The sequence below is a fragment of the Anser cygnoides genome, chromosome 4, assembly GCF_040182565.1.
Source record: "Anser cygnoides isolate HZ-2024a breed goose chromosome 4, Taihu_goose_T2T_genome, whole genome shotgun sequence".
NCBI lineage: Eukaryota > Metazoa > Chordata > Aves > Anseriformes > Anatidae > Anser > Anser cygnoides.
The window spans coordinates 14,491,693-14,518,191 of record NC_089876.1 but is presented as its reverse complement, the minus strand read 5'-3'; the positions used below and the strand labels follow the sequence as shown (position 1 = coordinate 14,518,191).

The following is a 26,499-nucleotide window of genomic DNA, read 5'->3' as shown; positions in this document are numbered from 1 at the left end:
TCAAAATTCTCAAATATTTGCTTAAGCATTTTCACCAACAGATCTCATAATAATTTCCTTTTGAGAAAACTCCAGACTACACCAAAGAACTATTTTTTTCCTAGGAAGAATTTCTGGGATCAGCTTAACAATTTTCCAAAACTGAGAAACTGTTATGCAGAATTCCATGTAAGTAGGGTGACTATATGAGCAAATAGAAGATATTTTTCCCTTCCCACTGTAATTCCTCCTCCTTCCTGAATTTGCTACATTGATTATATAGTTATATGACCTCTGCTGCCATGAAATCTGACCAAAGTTAAAAAGAGATACTACACTAGAAAAAGTAGCAAATAGCTTTTCACTTGTCCACAGCATCACTCCGCTATCTCCAAAATCAAATTAAATTGATGACTTTCTGATGTTCATTACAGTGAAACCTGATCAAAATGTATGCCCCTCCAAACAGCAACATTAATTATATGTAAAATATGTACTCCCAAATTATTATACTTACACAAAGCACCAAAGCTTTCTGTTTGCATACAAGTAACTAATATGTCTTGAAGGTCTGTCTAGCTTAAATCTGTGTGTTTAAGAAGTGTCCAAACAAATATCTTCTTTTAAAATTTCCTTTTCTTTTGGATATTAAAGTATAAAGGATGTCTTTCAGGATTTTGTGCCATTATAACAATATATTGTGTATCTACTGCACTGAAGATACTCCTAATTTTCTCCACTGGTAATAATTTGAATTCCATTAATTAAACAGGTTGTTTCCCCTCTGATATTTTTATGTCCATTTTGTATTTTCTTTTCTGTTCATGGTCTTGATTATTATTGGAAAATAAAATAAAATAAAATAAAATAAAATAAAATAAAATAAAATAAAATAAAATAAAATAAATAAAATAAAGCCATGCAATTTATTATAAAGCAATATATGATCAAGCTTTGTAAGTTAATTCCAGAAAATCTAAGCAACTTTCCATTTAATATGGAAGTAGAACTTTAATTTTGGTTATGATCACAAGGAAGCTTAGACAAACTTGGTTATGAAGTTCAGACCTTGGAATTCCATACTTATTTGTTCCACACTTCCATACTTTTCCCATACTAATTAATTCTCCACAAACTATGAAGTAGCTATGTAAACTGAAGAAAAAGCTCTTGTGTGGTCATTTTTACAAGATTTCATTTTGTTAACTCCATCTTTCCCCAAAATGATGTTCTATCAGTATCCATTCTGCTTTAGCAATGGCTAGCAAATCTGAAATGGCAGACTTATGTGAAAATATATCCCATATTTTCAAATGTTACAACATGCATAGTGATTTTCTCCTAATTGTTCTACTTAGCTTGCAAGGTGATGTTACACAGATCAGATGACATATCATCAAAGAAAATGGTCAATCTTTTTGAAGGAGACTCAAAAGTATAAATTGTAATTAAACTTGAAATAAAAATTCAGTTCCATAATTTAAACATACTGCTAATTGCTTCTTACCTTACAAAAGGTTATATTCTTCTCTCTTCGGTTAATGCAAATTTCCATTAACAGAGAATACTAGGATTCCAAAGTGCTGGACAGAGCAAAAAGAATATAGACCTCTTTAAACTTAAGTACCTGCAAAATACCATTAACTGATGTAAAGTTGACAGTCAATTAGCCACTCATGTTTTAAGTGCTTTTAGTATTTGGAAGAAAAACATCTCAGCCATTAATTTTGAATTGAAAATAAGCTTCTGTTAGTTGATGCTAAACTTTTCCTGCCACAGTAGAAAGGTTTTTATAATGAACAATAAGGATTCTGAAAACAGCTATCATAAATTAGACTGGGACTATGTCACCTTTTCTTAAGAGTGCTTAACACATTGCATTCATACAAAGACTGGGTTTTCACTTTAATATAATCTTGCCAAATTTCAACAACTTGTCATGTAAGATTTTACTCCAAGTAGCTGCGTATGGCTCATCATTTTCTTACCCCTGAAAAATTCAGTAAAGTAGTTCAGTATATGGCTTTACAATGTTAAAGATGCATTTCAGCTTAGAATTACAGAGCATTTCATGTGTTCACACCACAGCTTTCATTGATTTCGCTTGCAGCTGTGTGTACTCTGCACCTGTGCAAATCAGACTCCAGAATTTCACATTGTGTGCCCAGAAAATGAGGAAAATATGCAATCCAACCACCTGTGAAAAGTTTAACAGTTTTATCCCCCAAAAGTTTTAAAAAATAAATAAATATGTAGAGCTTTCCATGCTTTTCTAGCAATGAGAAGCACTTATACTCGAGTTATTTGAGTATTATTCTGGGAGGACATGTGGGGTCTGTGCTTTAAGAAATGTGTTAAAGCCTCTACATTTACACTGGCTCCCAAAATGACCTCTGGATTATGTGACAAATCTCTATTTCCACCATAGCTATATTCGAAGAACCCCACAGCAGGTTACAACAGGCATGTTTACACTATGCTACAAAAACCAAGTTATGTGAATTTATCAATATTTTCAGCTGAAGGCTTAAAGCAGGCGAACCAGATCAGTATACCCCTACTAAACCCTGCTGCCAAAGGATTTATCCTACTTGCCATAACTGCCTCTGTCTGAGATTTTACAAGCATTACTGAGTTGGGATGTGTGACTCATTACAAAGTGAGAAAGTTGTGGTAACAGAACTTTATAATGGATAGACTTGGTCTCACTAGTGTAGTCATTTAAATGAGACTCGTTTTCTCCAAGGCTGCAAGCTTTTCTGTTTGTGATATACAGTTTCAAAGGATCAATGGAGTGTTTGCTTTGTGAAGAGAGGCAGCTTCTTTCTTTCTGATATTTCAATTCAACTATTTCATCCATTTTTTTGTGATTACTCCATATAAGGCATCAGAACAAACAGATTTTAGCTTGTCTTGTGAATGACTTTCAGTTCTCATCACTATTTTGTCACAAGAATACATTAATTTGGTGCAATTTTCCATTTTTTTCATTTATTATTTTAGCTGAGAGAATAACAAGAACGCATGATTACTCATTGAAATCGCATGACATTGATGATGATAATACACATCATTTGCACAGAACCCCCAACATTGTAGCTGCAAAATAGTAACCCTCAGCTTCTATTTCTATTCCTTTTTTCTATTTCTATTCCTTTTTTTTTTGTTGTTGTTGTTGTTCCAAAACATCAAGTGTTACAGCAGTTCACCACAGGAGACTGTACTATGTACAGGCAAAACACTACACAGAAAGATATTTTTCTATTTGCTGATAATGCAAGCTTTGTTCCTTGGTAGAAAATGCATTTCTCTTGATCTCATGTGTCAATTTAACATTCATTAGAGAGCCAGAAGAATTTATATATTGTCTCAGTGGTACGGTATAATATATCACTTGTTTCTTTTATTTTGATTTTTATTTTGTTCCAAAACTATCTTAGTTAAACTTGACCAATACCCACTTGAAGTAATTTATGATGGTCTCAGAGGCACTGAACTTCTTAGCTCTAAAGCTTTGTTTAGTTGCTTGTCAGCTTCAGACATTAGGAATAGCTGAATTCAGTAGCCCAGCAGAGGCATGGCTGCACTGCCAAGTCCCCGTGTCCAGCCAGTAGTGCAGCTGTGTGTACTCCTAATAGCAATATATGTATACATATACACATGGCCAGCCGCACAGGTCAATACAAACAGAAAGCACCACGCATGCAAACACAAATGGTAAGAATGGCATCCTCCTATTCCCTTCTCTAGCTGATCAGGATAAATACTTATTAATAGAAATTTTGTATACATATACGTAGAGAGACACAACGCGGGTCCTGCCAGTAGCAGACACTCAGTCTATCCACTAGCTGTGCCTGGAACCCATGGTCTCCTCTAGGCCTCATGGTCTTACGCACTCACATGGGATGCACACACTCTGCTCTCTCCAGGTGCATGTGGAATAAAGAGCCCCTCATCCAGGAAAAATAGTTAGAGATGGAGTTTAATGAGAAGACAGGACAAACCATGGTGAGTTGAGGCAACTGTCAAACCTTTAGGGTCACTCCTCATCACCATGCATGGAAGCAGTTTAAGGCCTCTATGAATTAATTCAACAACAATTAAATCATAGGACAAAAAAGAGAAAACAGAATTTTGTGCTTGGAAGTAGATACAGATAAATCAAACAGTAACGTGATCATGACATTGTCATCAGCTTTGCTTCCTGGTATTTTCTGGTTAGTGACCATCATATTATCTTATCTTGTTTTCTGGCAGGTTTTCTCTAAGTGAACTCCAAATCATTGGCAGATCCTGTCACTGGCTTCCCCTCTCTGAAGTGAATACAGGCTAATATGACTTTATTGATTTTATGATTTTTTTTCCTAAGTAGAATTACACCACTAAGTGCATATTCTCTTCCAAAGCTTTCTACAATCTCCAGGCCTGATGACTGATTTACTTAAGGCAACTGCTCATATCTTAACTCCTGTCTCCTACAGGAATGCAGTTTTGTTTCACAGAAATACCCTTTTTTCACTCCATTTAAAGATGCCTTTGAAATGTTCCACTCTACCAGCAAGGCTTCACCAGTCTGAATGTGTTTTTATCTGTAAATCTGCTTAGTTACAGTTGCAGTGGATCTGCCAATTCTAGCAGATAGATGGATCTACCCAGATTGCATCTTCTCGTCATAAAATTAAGCACCTCACTATTCTTTTTTTTTTTTCAAAAAGCTGCATGTTCATCATGCAAACTCATAAATAAGGACAGTGAATATGCTTCCTTACCAGACCTTGAGATAGAGTACGCATGATGTTATAGAAAAAAAAAAAAAATAAGTTGGGCTTCCTGACCCTCAGAGATGGCCTGCTGAGATCTGGAAAAATACTGGCAATTCTCTGAGGTAGTCTTGCAATGTAAAGAGGTTTTGCTGCTGGAATCCATCTCCACATTCATTGGGCTGTACATCACTGCATCCTTGCTGACTTTAGGGCAGTATTGCAGGCACAAGTGATGTGCAGTGGAAATCAGGCACGCAGGTGAAACCCAGTTACTCACCTGTTTTAGTTCTTCATAGCATTGAAAAAAAAATTAGTTTCAATTTTAGAACACTGTTTTCTTTTAAAAAGCAGGTTTCTGTGTCATGGCCAAACTGTACTTTTTTTTTTTTTTAATTAGAACTGATTATGCAAAGTCACGCATTGCCAATTATGGAGAAAGATGTCCCAGAGGGAATAAAGCAGTATATACTAGAAAGAGGATTTTGCTAGTTTATTCTGTAACTATCTTTGTGGAGGATCCCTGCTGCTTTCTTTGAAACCCTTTACACTGATCAGTACTGGAGTCAGTGTGGGTTACTAAATAACCCCCTATTTTAATAACCCCCCTATTTTAATATTTCGGCTGTTCCAGAATGTGTGAGCATGATGCAAGATTCCCCCAGTATCCTGCAGCTCAGAGAAAGCAGAAGATTGGGAGAATAAGTGTTTCTGTATTACTTCTGCCCAGACATTTCATTCCTATTTTGTTGGCACTGCCAGCATGACAGTACATTTCTGTGACTATTTCTGTGTTTGCAATGTAGATCCCTGTCTAATCACTACTGAAATGAAAACATCACTCCTTTTCATGCAGAATGCTGCACTGTCTTCAGGGAGATCCTATGAGGGTCAGGGATTAACTTTTTAATCTTTTGCCTCTGGTCTAACATTACTTATTATTATTATAGTAATCATTCAATTGCCTTGACAGAAGAGGAAGGTACATTCCACACAAATCTTACAGCCCTTTTCTGTGGAGAGAAGTGTTCTCTTTTTCTGCTAATATCAGAAAATGCGATCCATCCATCAAATTGTCAGACATTACCTACAAGGCAGATTGACAGATTTTGTTCAAATGAATTTTGGGAAAGCTGAATAAATCCTTTAAAAAAAAGATAGCAACAACTGCCCACAGCACCACTTGGACCAATTCCTAATCTGATGTAGCTATTTGAAGCTTTTCCTGAATTGTCTGGGGCAATATGGAAAGAGTTGAATTTGGCCATATCTATAGAAAATCGCTTGCTACTCTACTAACTTTGTCAATCTGCGGACAGAACAAAACTTTTCTCCTGCTGTGGTATATGCAGACTCCATTTGAACTAGATAACTGGTGGCAGGACACCTGATATTGCAGCTTTTATTATAAAGTCATGCTTAAATAATTAATAATTGCATTATTGCCTTAATAAACACTGAAGGTACAATAAAACTACAATTAAATGTGCTTTATGAGAAGAAAATTATAGTGTCTTTTAAGCTCTGTTGTTTACAGTTAGGCAATAATATTACTCTTCTGTGACACCTTTACAGCACTTTCAACCTTCAGCATTAAGCTACAGTATAGCCACTTCCAGATTGTTCGAGGTAGTTCTCCATCGTTAAGCAGAAAGTAGGATCAATATGTACAACTTAGTGCTCTGTAGGTAGGAAAGTTCTGCCTGTGAGCTTCTTGAATATCATGAAAAACATGAATTTGAGCTGATGTTGTAGACAAAACAACATAGAAGGAAGAGGAATGACTTCTCCATAGGTAAAGACAAAGTTCTGCCATCCAGAGGATTCTGCCTCCAGATGAAGAGTCTTGAGGTGGTGGAGAGCAATCAGGTAGACAGCACTGGCTGAAGTAGAAATATCAGCACTGTTAAAAGAAGGACACAAGCATTTATCACACTAATCTAGAGCTTCCCATCATGCCTACAAGACATTACCCTTTCTGGTACTGCTGCCAAAGTTGTTTTCATCACAGGATATTTCTGATCAAATTCAAGTGGAGAGATGAAGTCTACTGGAACATGGTGATGAGCACCATTGATGAAAACTTGTGTAACCCTGCTAATAGGTTTTCCAGCTTCTTCAAAATTGTCTGGTATGCTCTGTTTTGTTAAACAAAAACAACAACAACAAGAAGAAAAAGTCTATGAATTATATGAATTACTCTTCATGTTTTTGGATAGTCTTTTATTTAAGATATCAGGATATCAGCAATGACCCTTATCTGATTCCTGACAGTTCTACTAAGGATTGTTGACAAAGATTTAAAAGTCAAGTTTCCAATTTGTTGAGAGTTTAGAATTTTGGTGACAAAAGAATTATTAGAGTTGCACTAGCCATTTTTATATACAAGGTATTCACACCTGATGTGATGTTGCAGACTGCATGGTACAATATAAATACTTTTGCTAGCCCTCAGCAAGCTAAAACAAGCCCTGGGAAGTGAACAGTCCAACCATATTACCTTAGAACTCTAAACACCAATTAACCCTGCTTTTTAGCTCTTATTTCTCTTCCCTACATTGTAGTTTATACTGCAGTTATGAACTTAATTAGATAATCTATCTGAATATGTCATGTTTCTATTTAAAATGACAACTTCTGTTAGGTAAGGTTATAAAAAAGTCATATATGTGGGAAATGTAATGACAAAATGTGGAATTTATTTTAGTTCTGAGTGATGGTGAGAGTTTATCATTTAAGAGGCAGATATAATTTTCTAGCAGAAGTTTGCTTTCTGTGTTGCACAACATTTGCTGCTGAGTCCTGTATTTCTCTTCTCCATATGCCAAGAATAAGGTCCTTTTGCATGATCATGTCACACTTGTTCAGTATATTTATGATTCATTCAGAATTGATGAACGGGTGTATGTTGTCACACTTTGTCTTTTCTGTTTCTAGTATTTCTCAAGTGCATAAACTAGACAGATTTGATGGGAGTTAGGAAGTTACTCAAGGTTAGAGTGGAAGCAATGCCTCCCAACCAAGATAAGAAAAAGGGAAAACTTAAGGGAATTTCACTCACATCTTATATGCACAGAAAGGGCAAGAAAAGTTAGGTAGCAAGTCTACATAGCTGGAGTTCACCTGCAGAATTTTTCATGACTTGCCCCAAATCTGTTCTCTGCACCAAGGAAGAACTTAACACTGCCTTCTGGTCCAGAGAATGCTCTTTTCTCCTGGAGTTTGCATTTTCACTGAACTCACTTGAGATCTTTGATCAATGCTTCCACTGTATTTAATTGTTTTATGAAAAGGGACATATTCCCTATTACACAGATGTGGAAAGATAATTCTATGAGGAAAATAAATCATACAGATTGATTAGCAAAACTTGAACCTATACTCGGTGCTCTTTTCCAATAAAACCTAGAAATGAACTAGCACTTTAATCCATGCATTCTGAATTACTTGTTAAAAGTTAAACACATCTCAGTTAAATGCTATTCACAAGAAGAAAGGTATTGGAACCCAGAAACATTTTCAATGTCATTTCCTGACACCTAGCATACAAACTATGTAATTAATCAGATTCGTGTTCCATAGAGCAGTCCTTGTGCAGAAGCATTTAGGTAGTGACAAAATATTAATGATGATAATCTCAAATTCATGAATTCTCTGAATTGATAATACTCTGAATGATACCAAACTAGTGAAGAAGTACTGAACGACTTGGCTGAACTAGATGATCTTAGAGGTCTTTTCCAACCTAAATTATTTATATGATTCTATGACTTTCCCCTTCCCTTCCCTTCCCTTCCCTTCCCTTCCCTTCCCTTCCCTTCCCTTCCCTTCCCTTCCCTTCCCTTCCCTTCCCTTCCCTTCCCTTCCCTTCCCTTCCCTTCCCTTCCCTTCCCTTCCCTTCCCTTCCCTTCCCTTCCCTTCCCTTCCCTTCCCTTCCCTTCCCTTCCCTTCCCTTCCCTTCCCTTCCCTTCCCTTCCCTTCCCTTCCCTTCCCTTCCCTTCCCTTCCCTTCCCTTCCCTTCCCTTCCCTTCCCTTCCCTTCCTTCCCTTCCCATCCTTTTTCAGTGCCACCCTAAATTGTCCTAAACTATGTTTCTTGTCATAGCTGAGACACCCTGTTCTGAACGCAGACTACAGATGATCATAAAAGGTCAGCTGCTGCATGGAGTGCAAAATTTTTTGCTTGTTGCACATTAACTTGCAGGTGTACAGACATATATAGTAAGAGAAATCAGTCAGATGCTTTTTTTTTTGTTTGTTTTGTTTTTTTTTTTTGTGCTGAATATAGCCAAGTGTTTCTAAGTGGGAGTCAGTTACTGCACTGCTGAGCACCTTCCAGTTTCAGAAGTGCCAAAATCATCAGTATTTCTCTGGTTTCTCATGTGTCTCCATTGTTCAGCCTTGGTTGAGCTGATCAGAACCTTTCTAGCAAAATGAAAGTACACCAACATATTCATTGAAGCTGAAATGTTTCTATATCTCACACTTAGGACACTAGTCTAACATTTAGTGACAAAAGTAAAGTTTTTTTTTTTTTTTTTCGCTTTCTGTAGAGAAATGCTGGAACAAAGGTTTAGGAATTAAGCAGAACAGATGGCTTCCATAACTAAGACCAGTTCTCTGAGCATCATGGGTTATAAATAAACATATTAAACAAAACTAGTTGGGTTTTGGAGCCAAAGACAGATACTTTCATGTATTTCCTTTCCTGTGTAAATGTTTTAAAGATTTTATTTTTGTTCCAGAACTGAAAAAAAAAAATATTTCAGAAGTTCTTGTGATACAAAATTTTCATCCTCCACAGTTTAGTGCATAGTGCCAGATACTTCCTGAGAATGTGTGCTTTAAGCTTTCTACATCAGTTGAATTAACTTTGACACATAACAATCTGCGGCTTTCAGAAATAACACCTAAAGAATAAATCTTTAACATTGGTCCAAATGTTTAAGAATTTGGAAGGGAGTAATTGCCGAGGTAATTTCACTCAGCGAGAGAACAGACTGAACTGCAGAAATTTCCTCTGCAACTCACAAAGCAGTCAAGGTATGCAGAATGTGAAGAAACACCTCACCTGTTTTCACTGCTGCATAAAATGAAGAGGCAATTGAAAAGGGTAATTTTAGTAAATCTCAGAAGATTAAATGGAGGCAATCATAGAATAAGTAGTTCTCCTTTGTATATAAAACACTAACAACAATCTGCTGTCAAAGATGTAATGTTTTCTTATGAACATACTTTGGTTCTAAGAGCTGACTAGTTTACTGAGAAGTCTGCAGATCAGCATCTCTGTGGCCCTCTGACAGCTGTAGCATTGAAAAAAAGTCTATAAAAGGGATCAGATGTAAATAAAGAAATGGGACTTACCCATGACCTTCCAGAGATATTGGAAAGTGTAAGGAAATATTACTTTAAGCCATAAATGTACAGTAGAGATAATGCCAAGAGAATTAAACAACCATCTGGTGTAATTATTCATGTTCTCTAAAAATAGTTTGCATGTGAATGTGGCACCATATTTCCCTATATAATTTAGAGGTTTGAGTCTAAAGGAAAATTGCAGAAAATGACAGGAAATAAAGGCAACTCTTTTTTTAATGCAGATTAATGCATACTCTTCTAGATAAGAAAGCATGGGAGGAAGTGCAGAGAGTGGATGGGAACTGGGAGTGAGAAGAGAGGAGTACTAGTGCTTTTAAGGCGAACATGCATGTGACAACCAAAACTCATTTGAAATCTTGCCTTCATGTGCTGGGGTTTTCTTGATGCTTTGTAAAACGGTTTCAGACTGTGCAGTTGTCAGGTGAGGAATTGTGTGAAGAGTACACAGTTTAGATACTGTTATATTCTAAATAAGTGATGTAAAGAAAAATATTTGTGATTGAAGTAGTTCAAATTTTGATGAAAGAGATTTTTATCATAAAAATAAATCATGGATCTTTGAGGAGGGGCAATTTGTTCATACAAAACCTCTTGCTGTCCATCCCGCGCTTCTAGGAGAGTCAGACAGTTAGAGAGCAGAACAGACCAAGCTATGTTTAAATACTGTATTCCAACAACTGCAATCAAATTAAATGAGTAGAAACCTGTCCAAGGATAAGCTGCAGATTTTTTTTCCCCGCTCTTAATTACACATTTGTGTTCTGTCATATTAGGAAACAAAATACCCATTTAGAACATGGGCAGTACTCTGCAGTAGAAAATAATGCTGGGTAACTTGAGAAAAATACAGCAGAGGTATTTTTTTAATGATAATATGTGACTAATGCACATAAGTGATGAATTTACAGAGAAAGAATGTGGAATTATTCGTCTTTACTCATGTACTATGACCAGCATTACAGCAAACAAGGACATCAAAACGTCTGATGAAAACTAATGGGAATTCATTGCGAAATAAATACCTGCAGAAGGTGTTGTTTGATGCATCATTTCCCAGGACTGCATACATGGAGGAGTCTATACATACCACTGTGTACTCTGAAAGCCAGGTTTCCTGTACAAATATGAATAACACTGATGTTAGTTAGCTATAACTCCCCCATATCAGAAGAAGGTACCACCTCTGTACATGGGGGGGAAAAAAAAAAAAAAGTGAAATGTTATCTCTTTAAAAAATGTTTGGAATGAATGCTACCACAGGTGCCAAGAATGGAAAGGAAAGGCCAGGATTGTCTCACAGCATTTTGGTGTAAAAAAGCATCATTTGCTCCAGGAGATGTATGCTTGATGTCAGTTCTCAATTTCCTCTTCTACTTTTCAGTTGCAATCTAAAGTTTTAGCAGTCTGGTTTTGATGATCCAAGAATCTTAGTCAATAGAGAACCATCATATTCCTTCTAAATCAATTAAATAGCAATTATAGCAGATTGGTAGCCTGATAATAGAGTCAGGAGAAGGAAGACCTTAGCATGTCAAAGTCATGCCTGTCTGCAAAACTCTCCAAATTTGTTTGACTGTCAGTACAATCTTTACTGGAAATGAAAGACTCAGAACTGACACAAAAATGGATAATAATAGTGTTTTTATGATTTATTTTCAGGAATTCAGGTTGCTGTAACTGTATCTCTACTCCCACTTATTTCAAGGCAATATTGTTGTACCTAGATACTCTTATTTTTGTCTCTTTGTTTTATTAAGGCAAGAATTCAAACTAGATACTCTTATTTTTGTCTCTTTGTTTTATTAAGGCAAGAATTCAAACTAATTAAAGAACTTCCATCTGTTTTTTGTCTTCTGTCAACGGCTTGGCTAAGACCAGTGTTCAGAAGACGGCATTTCTGTATGATAATGCAAAGTCTATTACACTCATATATAAAAATACTAAAATGAAGTTATTTCTTTCTTTTCTTCACTTTTTGCAATGTTTTGTATGATCTAATAAATATATTCATTAGATGCTGACAGTTTCATTTTAACATATAATGTATAAATTAGAAATATTTAGATAGAAAGTGTAAAATTGTTGCAGATGGCTCACATCTATTTCAGTAAAATTTGAAACAGTTTCTTCAGCCAACAGCATTCCTTCTTCTAGTACCAAACATTTGTTTTTAAGATATTATTATGTAAAAAAAAAAAAAAAAAAAAAAAGGTTATGAAAGCAATGTATGCTTTAGAAAAGATATGGTGCTGTGTCAAAAGTAATGTCAGGGCATTATGTTGGAAGAATAAAAAGCAATGCAGAGGTGTGTGTTATCTGAGCAATAAAACAAAGCAGTAAACAGCATTCTTGCCATATCTCCTTTTTTTTTTTTTTTTTTTTTTTTTTTTAGAAAAAAGCCTACTTAGGTTAAAGCTATGAAAACATATATATATTAAATATCTTCTTTAGAGACTTAAAGGCAGCCAATAATGGTGAAAAATAATGGTGGAAAAATGTTTTAAATAAACTCATGTTTGTTTTCTGCTAACTCCTGTTCCAAATCTTTTTACTAATCACGACTTTCTCTTGAAATGCTTAAGGTTACAACCCCCTTTTTAGAGCCGTAATTTTATATACTCTTTACTTTAATAAGTCTGTAAATAACATCTTCCAGATACCTGCACAGGATGACTAGTAAGTTATTCCATGTACCCAAAAAAATAAAATGACCTTGGTGGGTTCCTTACTGGGAACAATAGTCATTTGAGCATATGCTATTTATGTTAATTGGGGAAGCTGTTATCTGACAATACTTACACCATTTCTGTGCCAAATTAAAAAACACAAGAGCTTTTTCTCCAAGAGCTATTAATAATGTTGGAATGGCTGCTTAAATTTAAGGACACTTTTCAAAAATAACTTATGTTTAGAAACTCTATTTTGAGCATGGAGAAGCTTCATAAGCGAGATTTGAATCAGAATTGAAACACTTATTGCTTGCTGAAACCAAAGAACATAACAGGAAGTGGGTCAAACAGAAGTCAATCTAAAAGTCAAAAGGTGTTGAGAACTTTTTACCACAAAGGCAGTTAATCACCAAACTGGCAAAATTACAGCCCTGCATGTGTAATATCAGACCCCCTTCATGATGCGAAGCTGCTAACAAGAGAGATCTGAGCTAATAAAAGAACAGCAGCTAATTTTGAATCCAGCCAAGCCTGAAGGAGGCATATTTTCCTTCTTCCATGAAACTATTGAAACGGTGGGGTGCTATAAAAGCTAGCTGCAGCAAACAAGCAGTAACAGATGCCACTCCCTTTCTTGGCTTTACAAAACTCCTCTGAGCTTCCCACTATAAAAGAAGAAAAAAAAAAGAAAAAAAAAAGAACTAAAAAAACTAGCTATGACACAGCATGCAGGCTAAAATTCAGCTCAGAAGCAAGTGTCTGTGTCACACGCTATCTGCAGTACAGTGACCTCACTGAGATTATATCAATATGGATGAGATGAGACAAAGTTACTAATTATTGCAACAAGCGGCAATTTTATTTTCATTTGAAGTGATCACAATTGAAACTAAAATAACACCAACATTTTAAATAATAATAGGTTTTCCAGTAAAAACAAGCAAACAAACAAATGAAAAGTCCTATGTATCTAGAATAAATATATGAAATAAAAGCAGTAAACAGGAGAAGAATAACTCAATTTGAATGAAGAATTCTCCATATACATTTTTTTGCCTACATAATGTATTGCTCTTGAATTATTTTCCTGAATAAGGGACAGGTCATATAAAGAATTTAGGCAACCATTCTCAATCTCTGTCAAATACACTGGAAAGCACCTTCTCATAAGTATATAGGCTCTCTATATTGTCCTCCTAATAGGAGTGCAACACCCTCAATATGCTATCTAAAAGAGACAGCATGCTAATAATTGCTTCATACTGCCCAGCAGAAAAATGATAGGGACATTGAGGTCTTCATTCTCCATCTTTATTGTACCGGTGCACCTGCAAGTGTTTCTGTGCATAATCATTTTTCCAAAGAACCAATGTTGGTGGTTATGCCACTATTCCCCTTTGATACAATTGTAGGGGGAGCAAGAGACTTGAATTTTTTGAAGAAGAGTAAAAACTGGGACCTGTCCTTGCCACAGACAGAGATTAAGGTCTCAGAGTTTAATTCCATCCTTTCAGTAGTTTCATGATTTGGATGGATTTTTAATGCACTTCACTGTCATTATTTGGAAATCATTAAAATGGCAACCTGTTTCAATGCTCCATGGTGCTTAGCTGTAGCTCACCAAGGCAACTGCACTTGCAAAGTGACATGTTTTCATCTTGCTCTAACAGTTGCCTCATTCATTGGTTGCATAAACCATTTTGCAGGTTGGTCTCTTCCTGAAAAAGGAAGGTACCGTAGCAGGAGAAGCTCAAGCTACCTGCCTCATGGATGATGTACAGCCTGCCCAGAGGGTGCACTCATAGTATTTCACTGAGTCCAGCTTCTGAGACTGTGGTGAGCTGCACTCTCACTGACAACAACTCAGTAGCGTGTTTTATCATACAATGGCTGCTGAACAAAATGACAGCCATTGAAGAGTAGTAAAACTCAGACATGTTTTAATTACAATTTTCTAGGGAAAGATCATGTTGTTCTCCAGTTTGCCATGGGCATATATCCTCCAGTACACACAATATAAGAGACAAGTAGTACTATTATTTCTTCTATGAGATCATAGTAAATCAGAATTTTGCAGTACTCAAAGCATATTATGTGTTAAATTATATCTCCTCCCTTAATTTCAAAAGCTCATTAAGTGTTTACTTACATAACGCTGTCTGTGCTAGATTACAGATGCAGTCTTTTGAACTAACAATACTGTCAATTATGTTACCTAAACAGCTGAAAATACGTTATGAAGAAAATCCACAGATGTCCATAAAAGCCTGAAGGAGAAATAACATTATGTTTTAAATACCATAATCTTTGTGTACAGATAGAATTAGATGGCTCAGCTACATGTCACCAGCCTAGTAACTAAAACGTCAGCTAGTAGTGACTGAGGCACTAACCAAAAATACGGATGGGCCTGGATTCATCCTGCCTAGCTCTAGTGACTTAAGTGAGACATTTAAGTTAGGAAATTAGATGTAATAAGTTATCTCTACAGTTAATGGAAAGAAGTCAGCAATTCAGAGTTGTGGCTGGCTGTTTCACCATTGAGAGGTGCCAACCTTCTTCCATCAGTTCCTGAGGAGAAGAAACCCAAGTGACTAAGCTATAAATGTGGCTGCTTTGTGGAATGCAAACACCTCTGCCAAACTGAGTGATGAAAAAAAAAACACTACATAAATCAAAAGGGCCCCAAACTAAACAAAGTTCAGTTGTTGATCACATAGAGACACATCACTTTACCAGCTAAAATGAATTCATCATATGCTTAAACCATTTGGGTTTAAAAATCTGAGAGATCAAGTGTTTAGGAGCTTTGAAGAGCCTATGCAGCAACTGTGGTCAGGCCACATAAAACATTTGCTATGACCACAAAAAGCTCTGAAGAGATAGCTGAGGAGGATGCATTAGGACGGTTTGTACCTTTTGTATAAAGGCCTTGTGATTGACTGCAATGATTATTTCAGGTATCACTTTGCATAGCTAGCAATGATTTGGTAAATGACATCACAATCTGTAGAAAGTTTTTAGGGCTAGTTTGCAAGAGAAGACTGCTGTTACTGGGCTGTCCACTATTTTATGACTGTGAGATTTGGACAGCTTATTCCTGATTTGTCAGGTACCTCTGTCACTGCCTCAGTGGTCTCAGGGGTGAATACCTGACACTGGAAAACAAGACATTATTGTCGTCTGGTGCTGCAAACTGCTGCTCTTGAAATCATAGTGCTCAAAGTTCAGCTGAGAGTGTGTGGTCACACAGTTCATGTAGACAGTGAGAAAATTTGCATGGATTTTGCAGATCTCTGAATAGAAATTCACTTAAGTGGTGTACAGACACATCATTAAAATAACTTTTTGCTAGTTTTAACTTTTAACAGCTTTGACTTAACACTCCCATTGCCCAGTGTGGACTTTGATGAGACAGACAGTTTGTTAGTTCTGAAAAACTTTGGGGATACGTGTAATGCTAAAATAATACAGAAGGCAGAGTTCAGCTTAGTACATAGAGAGACAAAGTAGACTATCTCATGGGCACACTGTCTTGAACTCATAGCTTTTGTCTGGCTCAGTGTGTAGGCAGGCCCTATTGATTTCAGTATGTAATATACCATGTGGACTTAACTGTTGTAGTAAGAGCACACAATTCAGAGGCTATGGAAACAGTAAACAAAGGGAACACAAAGGGGTTCATCAGTGATCTGATAGTGTCCCTCCGTGGAGCTCTAGTCCCTGCCCCAAAGATTGTTTATGCATATTTGCCCTGAAGTATCCACAAATAAAATATATACACAGTATGAGAACTGGCCCCTTCCCAGGCAGCACTGATTGTTACAGGGCTCTGAGTTGTATTCCCAGTTGTTGACTCTCTTTTTCCTCTCTGACCCCCTTTGTTTTGCTTTTCTGTTTGCACAGTGGCACACCTTCAACTGAAAGGTGAAGAAAAAATTCCTTTCAGACTTGCCTTAAACCAGGAAGTGAAGGCACAACTTCTGGAATATGCAAAAGGTAGGTTTGACCCTTCCCAAGATGAAAAGGGCAGGCGCCAGTGTTGTACTTCCTCTGAAATTTATCTTTTTTTTTTTTTTTAAAAAAAAAAAGGTGGATAGCAACACTGATACCTTCTCTTTCAGTTGAATTTTTAGAGAACTAGAAGACCAAACCCAAAGAGGCAACAGGAGCACTGAAGTCTTTCAGGTTGTGACAGCTAATCTTTCATGAGCACCAGCCTCAGAGGTTTTCTTAGCTGCTGAAAGCTGGAAGAAGAGTACAAATTTCTCTCCTTCAGCCTTTCCTTATAGCTGGCTGAGGCATCCTCAGTTACACACGTTGGATGAAATTTCACAAAACCAGCTCATGGCTGTAGATCCCAGCCAGCATTCTAACTTTTTCCATCCACAATGCCCAGAACAGACAGTTTCTGGAATATGTCAAATCTAGCTGTAACTGCCTAAGAACTTGCTGCCCTGAGATGTCTGATCTCCCTTTTCTTGGTAATTCAGTTATCCCTGTAGCAGTGTGGCAGAATCACAACTACAGGCCACTGCTTTTATGTGATGTTAGTGGTTTTTTATAGCTCTTCTTCACGGTTTAAGCTAACATGCTGAAATTGGGAATGGAGCAGTGAAGTTCAAATTTAAGCTCTATACTGCTGCCTCTACCCTTGGGACAGTAACCACAGCTGAGAGGGAAGAGGGAAGTATCTTCACTCACAACACTCATATGCACTTTCGGTGCATGGACTCTGCTGCTGTGGCACCTGAAAATCCATCTTCCTACAGCTTAGTAGATTTTCCTTTAACTGATTTTAAATGAAAGAAAATAAAAGATTCCACCATCATAAAGTCCTAGTTGACCTGCATGTCCAGGAGGTTGTCAAGTGCTAGATGTTCACATGTTAATAATCACATAGTACTATGTTTCTTGGACTGTACAGTCAGCACATTTAGAGAACACTGTTAGAAGATGATGTGCTGTACTGGGATCTTGCTTTTACCTTGGGCCTCCTCCTCAGTTGTGCTTTTATTGCCACAGCTTTTGGCCTGAGCTGCTGCTGCCAGTTAGGAAAGGAAAATTCCACAATGGAGATAAAGCAGAGCTCTGTTAGAGAGTAAGAAAAATAACAGCTTTGATTGTTGTTATTGGAGATAAATTGTTGAGCTGGAATATCCTGCTGCTTTCCACAGAATCAGATTAAAAGAAAGATCATCTGGCTAAACATTACTAGACTGGTGACTTTTGAGTAGATGGTGTTGATTTGATTCTGTTAAAAGTCACTCAAGAGAATAGAAACGTCAGATAAGACAGAAAAGCGACAAGTGCTTGTAATGACTTGCTTCTTCATTTCTGAGTGGTTTGAGCTTAAAAGTCACAAACTGTTAAACTTCCAGGTGCCTTTTCAAGACAATTTATTTTCCCTGAATTTAACATAAATTGTAGAAGACAAGGAGTTCTCAGTATGCAAAGCCAGTGAAAGAAGTGTGCTATGGTTGTAAACATGGGGTTTATTAAAAAAGTAATGGACTACAGTTAAAATAAAAAGCATATCCTTCTTGCATACAATATATAACCTCTCTGCTAGCCGGGTATCTCACCCCTCCCAGTGCAATTCTACTTCAGCAAGACTATTCAGGAAATAACAGCACTGAAAAAAAGAAAGTGATGTATTTGTCCGTGAGTCATATAAAATGTAATTTTGGCTTCAACATCTAAAGCTCTTAGACACTTAAAAACCCTCTGAAGCATTATGGTGGCATCAGGAACCTGGCACAGAAACCTGAGCAGAGATTTTCTGAGACTGCTTCTCTAAACACGCTAAAGATTGAGGGCTTGGTGAACGATTAGGGGATTATTGATCATGGCTCAAATCTGCAGCAGTATGTAGGTGCCAAACCCCTATTAAGTAAGATTCAAGTAAAGAGCCCAAATACCTTTACAGATCTGAGACCATATTCTTATACAGTGAACCCCACCTTATGTTACTTGCTTCCACACTATTTTTTAAACAGAGCTTAATGTTTGTCTCAGACAGAATTTCACAAACACAGTGTTCCTAGAATGACATCAACTTTGTCATTTTATTTATTTATGTGTGCTTTCAGTTCTTTTTAAAGTCATGCAGAGCTCCCGAGTGGTCACAGACAAAAAAATAATAATAAAAAATGGTAAGCCTGGGTGTATATTTCCCTGTTAGCTGAGCTCTGCATATCCCAGAGCCAGAGAGGGGTTTCCTTTGCATCTCCTCGCGGCTGGGTTGGACTGGCCCCTGCAGCACCGATTCTGCTGCATGGCTGGAGGAGCAAACACAGTGCTGGCAGCGAGTGTTTGCTACCTTCTCCCTGGGAAAGGCTGCAGTGGGTAATCCTGGGAGTGCACTGAGTTTGAGAGCATACTGCACCACTGAACTGGGGATCAAACCACTATTTTACATTGAATAATGTACTACTTAATGTCCGTGCTAATAGTGATCACTTAATTAATTGTAATATTTTAATCCTTCGATATTAGCACAGATTTAAGAACCTATGTGGGAACAACGCAGCTAGGAAAACAGTGTTGCATAAAACTTAGAGGAGTAGCAGAATAATCCCCTGAAGCTGATTCGGCAGGCATTTGATTTCAGAACAAGCTTTGGCAGGCAGCTCATGCACCTAATAATCCCAAAACAGTATGTCCTATTCCATTAAAGGGTGCCTCCTGCCATCAGAGGAACTTGCAATACTAAGCACTGGAGGAACTGAACTTTCATTGGGGAAACTAAACCTTGTCTGAAAAGTAAAAATTTCACTGCTCAGCTATATCAAGCCACAGAGCCAGTTTCTGCAGGTGTGGGCTACAAATCCCTGCTTATTCAGGAAACATCTCATCCTGCTTGGTATATTCATTTAGAAAGTCCTGAAATATTATTTCCTTTTCTAAGTCTTTGGAACAGCCAACAAAAAATAATCACCAGTTCTTTTTAGCCTTGTCTCAGCATAATGACAATAGCTTTTCAACAATAAAATGTTAGTGGTAACTGCAACTGAAGATAATGTGCTCAAAAACATGTTCAGTTTGCTTTATAAGGAAAACAAAAAATCATAAAACTTTGAAGGGCATGACAAATTTCTTTCTAATTTAGTTATAGATGCAACTTCATTTGGTAATAAAAGGACAACTGTATCTCCCTGAAGTGAAACAGGGTGTTTTTTTCAGATTTTTTTTTTCAGATTTGCAGTGTTTTCAGTAGTCATTTCTGGCAATACTATATCTGCTATCTTTACCATTCTTTTTTTGAACTCTTATGTAGTGAAATTATTTATTTATTTATTTGTTTTACAGAAAGCAGTAAGAAAATATAAGCAGTAAGACAATATGAATACTTGCTACTGAAAACTGGTTGAAGAAAGCCTCAGTAAAAATATTAACAAAGCAGAAGATATCAATGCACAAAAAAAATATATATATAAATTATTATATAAATAAAATTATATATATTATATATCATATCATATCATATCATATCATATTATATTATATATAAGTATAAATTATTACATAAAATATAGGAAATGTTGACAATGGCAAAATATTTTGGAGTTTTGTAAAGGACTTTCTTCAAGGAATAATAATAGTTATACACAAAATGTTTTTCTATAGTGTTCCTGATGATACACCTATTTGAGATTATCAAATAAATATTTCCTATGCCACAAAAGACTTATAGGAAATTTATCCCCAAATGAAACAAAACTCCTGCTGGCAAAAATAATAGTGAGATGGTATGAGAGTAGTAAGTCTATAAATTTCTTAAGGAATACAAAAAAAAAATCATTATCCCTCCATAGAACATCCTTAAAGAAAATGTTTGTGGGCAGGGACAATACCATTTATTCAACTAATTAAGAAGAAAAAGATGACAAGTTTTTCTGCTCATGTTCCCTTCTTCGTGTCTGTAAAAGCAATAACAAATTTCTTAGCCAAGTATAATCCTGAAGAATAATTACATGTCCAAATATTTGTTTTGTTTTGTTTTTTTCTCCCCAGCTATATCTATTTGTTATACCTCAGTCAAAGCTGTCAAAGCTTCCTAAACAATCTCATGCATGTACCTTTGGACCATACCAGAAAAAAAAATAGTATTACTCCTGAAAATCTTGTACTCTAATGCAGACAAAGAGGAAAAGATGTGCTATTTTGACATAAAAGAGAACAGAGAGGTGCCAATTCTGAGCAAATAAGCACAGGGCAACTTTTGTAAGGAAGTGAGCTTTAAAAGAATAAAGTTAAAAAGGTTAATAAAAGTGTAATGGTGACCAAAACAGAACTTCTCCAGGTATCAGAAGCAGCATCAGTGTAAGCAGGAAGCTAAGAACAGAGAAGCCTGGTAGACCTGAATGTGCTTGTGGAACAGGTAAGGACTGCACTGGAACAGTGAAGAAAAAAAAAAAAAAAAAAAAAGGTAAAGTAAAAAATGTCACCAAACCAATAGGACCAAATGGGAAGCTGAGTCTGCAGAAAGCCAGGTGAGGAAGCATGGGACTATGAATATGCATTTGTGCACTAAGTGTAATAAGGGGTAGACATTAAACTCACTGAAATATATTCCAAATCAAACATTACATACCAGCTCAGGCTGTGCTTGTCACTGCGCTTGTGGATGTACTTCTATGCCTCGCAGATGACAGGGATGAAGTCACTGTTCCCTGATAACTTCCAGTGTGACCCTGACCCAGGTCAATCAAAAGTATCTTGTTGATGGACCTACTATAGCAGTTCAACAGTGTATGCAGTAAGAGGTATGGAGTGCAGGCATGCAACTCCAGGCAAGAGAAAAGCAGAAGAGCACAATGGTACAAGCATTGGGAAGGAGACACCAAACTCATTGGGACAGAAGAAACTCCAAGATCAAGAAATTCAGAAAACACAGGGGTGTCCTTTGTGACAATAAATATATAATAACCTGGCTATCTGCCTGGATGATTGTGTTTTTGTAGATGCGGGAGTAGTGGCGGAGAAAGCAAAGAGAAATCTAGGAGAGACTGGGAGGCAGAGAAGTCTGGTGTGGCTGTTTGTGTGCATTTACTCATGCAATTGTTTTACCTCGGTGGTAGGTTAACACCACTGGGTTACTCATAGCCCACATTGCCTCTACAATGCACTGCCTGAGTACCATGATACTCCCTGGATGTACACTGTAGTTATTGGCCTCCTCTTTTCTCTGGATGTATGGTTTGGTTTATTTTTCTTTTTCCTCTCTTGACTCCATGCTTGAAAAAGATTCTGTTTCTTTTTACCAACTTCTCTAATTATTTATGGAAATTCTAAGATCTCCAGTCATAATATTTGTGTCATCAAAAGCAGCTCCACAGGAAATAATGCCAAATCACAGAGTAGTTTTATAATGAAAAGGTAGCTAAACAAATTTAACTGTGAGAAAAGTCATGTCTAGATCTAGAATAAAGCTAAATACTCTAAACACATAAAAACATAAAACACACTCTAAACACATAAAATGGCCTTACTGAGTCCCAGCATAGTGCCTTGGAAGCCAAAATCAGACCCACCGGTCTAATTACAAACCTGTATTCTGCTCTCATATCGGTCTTTGACTACAGTTCTCAGAGGAAGGAGATAATATCAACAGACCTTGTAGATCTTTTGTATTTCTTTCCTCTCTAACTCTTATGAAAGATGCTTGGTGACTACAGATGATAATTTCATATTTAGTCATACTGTAATAAAGACACCTTTCCTGTGGTTTCTGTGTTTCACCTACATGTTACATTTCAGGTTCTCTAACAAAGGGTACAGCATCTATATGCTTGTTTGAAAAAGTCTTAGCTATTAAAAACAAACAAACAAACAAAGGGAACACAGGGTTTTTAGAAATGTCAGACATCAGCGTGCATAAAAATATAAGAGTTTGTTCCAATTTTGGCTTCATGCTGTTATTAACAAAAGTAATTTCTATGAAGACATTCAAACATGCTTTAGTCAAATGTGAAGTTAATAAATTATACTAATTTTTAAAAGCAAGGACCCCGATTAAGGTAAATTTACTGCAGGTTACCTTTTAATGTCACTAAGGATTTGTACTGAGAGAGGAGTCCTGCCTCTCTCCCCCACTGCCCTGGGCACTGCGTTGGTCTTAAAAAGGTAGAGCAGGGTCCTCCTACAGGAAAACACAGGGCAAGGCAGGGCAGAGCAGGGCAGGAAAGGTAGAAGAACGATATGCAAAAATACCAAACTGTCTTTGCCCAGTCCTTTCCTTAGATTTCACATACAGCCTGGGGGTAGGGGACAAAATTCGATTTCAGATAAGCATCAGGTCATTACCTTTCTTTTCATAATGAAGTCATTTTTTTTTGCCAGTATCATCTGCTCCCCTACCTGTGTTTTTTTGGTCTTGTGATATCTCATGGTGTCCTATGAGTAGACTGTAGATCCAGAGCAGGGACTATCTTTCCAATTTCTGTCTGTGCAAGAGTGGTCTTCTGCCACTCCCTAGCATAAATGTTGCTACTGTAAATAATTGAAATGTATGTAATATTACAACAAGTTGTGAACACCTCAGTACACTTCCTGTCTGGTGTCACATGGAGAATGAATAACAGGAAAAGACCACCCTAAACTCTCTGTTCTTAGAGGGATACAAAAAGCAACTAAGACAATAACAGAATCAAACTGTAATTTGGAGAACAGTAATAAATATATTCATGAAATCTCACTAAGTCACTGAAGTAGCTCAATTTTCCAACAACAGAATTACAAACACAATAAAAAGTGTTGTAGTAAAATCCATCCTTGTAACATTTCAAAGGTGTAGAACAGAGCAGCTGAGGGAATTGGTGTTGTTTAGTCTGGAGAAGAGGAGGCTTAGGGGAGACCTCATTACCCTCTCTAACTACCTGAAAGGAAGTTGTGGGGAGCTGGGGGTTGGCCTCTTCTCGCAGGTAACTAGCGATAGGACTAGAGGGAAAGGCCTCAAGTTGTGACAAGGGGTCGGAAATTAGGAGACATTTCCTCTCAGAAAGAGTGATCAGGCATCAGAACGGGTTGCCCAGGGAGGTGGTAGAGTCACCGTCCCTGGGGGTGTTTTAGGAAAATTTGGACGTGGTGCTCAGGGACATGGTTTAGTGGGTGACATTGGTAGTAGGGAGATGGTTGGACCAGATGATCTTGAAGGTCTTTTCCAACCTTCATGATTCTATGAAAGAGAACAAACAGGTGTGTGTTCATTGTTAGATGCTGAGTGACTTGAGGATGCTGTTCAGAGAAACTTCTTTAAAGAAGCAGAGCAATCTCTTACTCAGTCTGAGTAGGGAAAAGCATGTGATAACAATAAAAACATTAGAACTCAAATTCAGTTACAGCAAATAGTACAACCAAGCCAGGTGGTCAAGAAGTTAAGTGTGAACTGACTCTGCTAATGTTAGAAGTGCATCATTTCTTTGAAGTTTACTTCCAGGAGCCAAGAAGCTAGTCATGACTATTTTTCAAGCTAAAGAGAATATTTACACACATAGTACTGTTTCCTCCTAAACAGACAGAAGTGTTTTAATCTGCCTATTTTTTTTAGTTGTGTTCATGATACACAAATAAACAAAAACATAAAGTCCTTGACATGTAAAGGCCAGTTCTTATGGGCTGCCTTTATCATTTGAGATGTCTGCTGCATTCAGGTGATCTTATTGTGGTTCAAACAATAATTTTCAAACAATAGTAGCATTTGATTACAGATGCTTCATATCCTGGCTAATTGGAACTAGACTGCATCATCAGAGCTAATGATGTATTAAAGCATATTACTGAATAATGGACAAAATAAAAAACTAAACATTTTATTCCTTTTATATTTATTCATGCAATAATTGTAGCTATTGCTGCTGGGTAGACAAAAGACTTTTTTTTTTCCTTTTTTTTTTTTTTTGTTTTCTGGCAATTTTACTTAGAGAATGTAGTCAGTTATTCAGATAAACCAGAATCACTTTTCACAGCCCTATCTTCTCCCTCCCCTCAGTTACTGCTTTAGTTTTTTTTTCTTTTCTATGTGGTATTTTTTCCTGTAATTGCAGCAACAGAAATTGGAACTGATTCTTCAAATGTCCAAATAAATGCAAAACTGCTCACTAGGCAAGCAGATAAAACAGTATTTTCATTCTGTAGAAACTCCCTCTGTGATCACAAATGAAGATATGATATGGGTGTGATAAAAAAGGACTGGTAAAAGGTATTATCTTTTTCCTTGCGTCAGTTCTGTTACAGACGTCATTGACACAAAAGGTTGTCATTCTGTCTTTTAACACTGCCCAGTACTTATTCACTTATCAAATAGATACTGTTACATTCTGCTTTCTTTAAAGGCAGGTTAAATAACATTTCCAGTTATGGAAACAACTTATTCACTGAACAAATTCTCCATCATTTGTCTCTATCAAGCCTTTTTAACATGCCTGAAGAGGCATTTTTAATTTTCTACACTGTTAGTTTTTTAATACTATTTTTTTAAATTTATTTTTATTTTTTTGAAAGTCATTTATTGATGTTCAGAGGGGTTTAGTTTAGATAGGGTCTTGGTGATTTACGAGGGAAAAACAGTTTAAAGAAAATAGAACTAAAACCAAACACCCAAAATAAAACAGAGTAAAGACGAGGAGAAGTGGACAACTTCACTGATTACAGGCATCAGGAATAAAAGCCTCTATTCTTTATCACTTGGGATTGTCTCCTCCTTTTCATAGACTTTGAGAGGCAGGAAAGCCTTGATTTAAGACAAACCAGATTTGTCTCCTCACCTTGAGCAAAGCTCAAGCTAATACAATTAACAACAGAAAAGTAAACGAGCAAACAAAAAGTAAAACAGTAGACATAGCACTGCAGCATGACTTTTGTCTCCAGGGGAGGTATGAAACTGTTCATGTAAAACTCTTTTTCTCACCTTTGTCCTTGCACATTGGGAGCCTCTAGAGACAGTGGGCACAGAGAGCCAGGAAAAGTAGCTACAGGAGCCTGCTTAAGTCAGCACAGATCGCCACATTACCAATTCAGCCTCCCCATCCCGAGGCAATAGACTTGAGAAGAGGTGCTGCACTTGACTTCTGGCATTTCTGGTGAAAGAATGAAAGCAGAAATGGATGCAGATATATCTGCTGGAGGAAAATAAACCTACTTTTTTTTCCTTGTTTTATTTTCCTTATTCCTTTTTTCCTTTCTGTAAGGCCTTTATCCAACATAGAAGAGCTAAAAAACAAACTAAATAGTTATAGCTTTTAACACAGAAAGTCAAATTTATATATGAGATAATACCATTAGCTTAGCCATGTATACAGGCACAAACCTAAAACCAGTAGTAGCAACCTGCTGAATGCAGTTTTCCTCTATTAGTCAAATTCTTACACATTCACTTTCCTAATCTGACTTATAATTTCATTATAGAACAGTGGACGAAACTGCTAGGGAAGAGCTCCAATGCTCCAATGAAAAATAGCATGGAAAACAAAGGATAAAACAGAATTGCAGGTTGTAGACATGTACAGATATAAAAGTCCACTGTATCTTTTGGCATCTCTCACATTGGAGTCGCTTTCAGTTGTTCTTAGTGAGTTACTCTGCATAATTGCTTCTAGCCAAGGGTATTTATTTCCATAATATGACATCATGTAGCAAACTGAGCCCTTCCCATTTAACAAACTGCAAAAGATGAAATCTAAGTCACAAGCCTTTTCCCCAGTGGGCAAG

The 26,499-nt window shown here is 36.8% G+C and overlaps 1 long non-coding RNA gene across 1 annotated transcript; it reads right to left on the bottom strand.

Moving 5' to 3' along the window:
• Nucleotides 1–1,570: 1,570 nt before the first annotated feature.
• Nucleotides 1,571–26,254, bottom strand: LOC106033653 (uncharacterized). The gene is made up of 4 exons (XR_010830960.1): nucleotides 25,700–26,254; nucleotides 11,143–11,234; nucleotides 6,716–6,880; nucleotides 1,571–6,625 (listed from the first exon to the last, which is right to left on the bottom strand). It is a non-coding gene; the product is annotated as an uncharacterized lncRNA (long non-coding RNA).
• Nucleotides 26,255–26,499: the final 245 nt, after the last annotated feature.